The sequence below is a fragment of the Pteropus alecto genome, unplaced genomic scaffold (genome assembly GCF_000325575.1).
Source record: "Pteropus alecto unplaced genomic scaffold, ASM32557v1 scaffold50, whole genome shotgun sequence".
In the NCBI taxonomy this organism is placed as follows: Eukaryota; Metazoa; Chordata; class Mammalia; order Chiroptera; family Pteropodidae; genus Pteropus; species Pteropus alecto.
This window is the reverse complement of record NW_006431918.1, coordinates 13,000,036-13,002,252: the sequence shown is the minus strand read 5'-3', so window position 1 is coordinate 13,002,252 and position 2,217 is coordinate 13,000,036.

The following is a 2,217-nucleotide window of genomic DNA, read 5'->3' as shown; positions in this document are numbered from 1 at the left end:
GTATCTCATTTCATAGCCTCACAGGCTTAAATAGAGGAACTATATTTAAAAACACAAATTAATTGTACCTATTTCCCAGAAGTATTTTAAAATGCTTTAATTTATTAAAGATACCAAATCTACTAAATGATAGAACTTAACTATATGTTGGTACTATGCAAACAAATGACAAGTGATAATAATAATAATAATGGCAGGTACCATTTATTTAGCGCTTATCAGGTATCATGTTGAGAGCTTTGAATGGATTACCACCTTTAATCTTCCCACCAACTTTTCGAAGAGGGCCCTATTATTATTCTCATTACATAATGGAGGAAATTGAGGTCTAAGGAAGTTAACTCTCTTGCTCACCTTACTCATGATTAGTGGAACTGGGATCCAAACCTAGGTAATCCTACCCTACATTTAGGTTGTCTTTCTAAGCTGCTATTAATTCAAATTCAGTAAAGAAAGAAACAAATCCTATTTATAGGCAGAAATAATCCTTACCTACTGACTGTAAGCTTTACTACCATAGGAACAATGAGGCTTAAATTATAATATGAAATAAATGGATATAGCTATGCGACTTGTTTCCAAAGGTATATTTTGGCATCAGCCCCTTCCCCCTGCACACCGCCCTAAATGGCTGGGATAAAAATTCTGTGTACTTTCTGTAAAGTCTTTACAGGCTTTATCTTGGCATAAATACTCATGAAAAGTTGTATCCTAAAATGTAGAATCTTCATCTTGCCCTGCCACCCCCATACTTAACTAAGTGCTATAGTGTTAAATATCATATACCGCAAAATAACAATACTGAAAATTTCAAAGGCATCGTTCTTCTGCAGAACGTCAATGCCATACAAACGTTACCTAATTCATCCTCAGCATCCCAAAGAAAGTTATTAGCATTATTAGAAGGTTCTACTGAAGCGAGAAGTAGAATCAGAAAAATGGGTACAAAAATTTAGGAAGATGAGTGATAAAATGAAGGGTTTAAATTTATTTCCTTTTTGTAACTTCAAAATGTTCCTTTCACCTGATATGTAACAGCTTCAAATATACTTTCACTGGAAGATCATTGTAATTCAAATCCATGCAGTGCTGCTTCACTTTTGTAATTTGTTAATAGTGTACCCTGCACCTATTTTAATGATATAGCACATTGATAATATTTTCACTCATTTAAAGCCATATTTACTGACAGAGTTGCACCCTCTCCCCACCTCCCATTCTAAAAGGCAGTCTTCATACATTCAACTAGTCTAAACAAGTAATTAATACAGCTTAACAACTGGATACTTCTGAATTTTTCAGGTAAGGTCACAGAATTTTAAAATCGCGTACTTAAAAAAAAGTTGGTAGAAATACATTCGATGGTAAAAATACACTCAAGGTCACAACATGCCAAGTCAATCTCTGGTCCAACATTTAAGACGCACTCAGGCAGATTTTAACTGGCTTTTGCCTGGAGTTTTAAGGAAATGGTAGAAACTTTATTACAAAAGATGGTAAAGTTGTCAGTGACAAGAAATTCAGGGGGTCAACAGAGGTAAAAGTGGGAAGTGTCTAAAAAGAGGTGAGAATAAGTAAGTTGTGTGTGGTAATCTAAAGTGACTTAGGTAATTTCTAAAGACCCTCAAAATAAAAGAATTTGAGAGACTGTTAAAAGGAAAAAAAAAAAGGAACAGCCAAAGAGGTGAAACACAGCCATCTTGATGGGGGGGGGTGATGTCTAACTACACAATGAGGTCATCCTATCTCCCGGAAGTGACACGTAATCACCTGCTTTACACTAGCTCCACCCCTTCCCTCACAGGTCCCGCCCCTCCGCCAGCAGCCGGGAGGGTGTTAGGGGGCGTTTCTCCAGGAGGAAAGCTGTGAGCTGCGACGCTGAGGAAGGGGACCCCAAAACGTCTGGCACTGTCCCCTCCAGGGATCACTTTGGACCGCCTCACTCGGCCCAGCGGGATTCAGAAACGCCAAGGGGTCAACCTGATGGGTTTCGGGGTCAACGGAAGAGGGGAAGGGGAGCCCTGGCGGGGAGAACCCCCCGGCCCCCCGCCCAGCAGCTGAGGCACAGGAGGGCGGCCATCTTGGCCGGGAGGGTAGGGCTGGGGAGCTGCGGGCGCCGTGCGATTGGGGGGCTCGCCCGGAAGTGACGCCAACTACCCGGAAGCGGAGGGGGTTCCCTGGCCCACTCCCCCCTCGTTCGTTTGCTCCCCCGCTTCC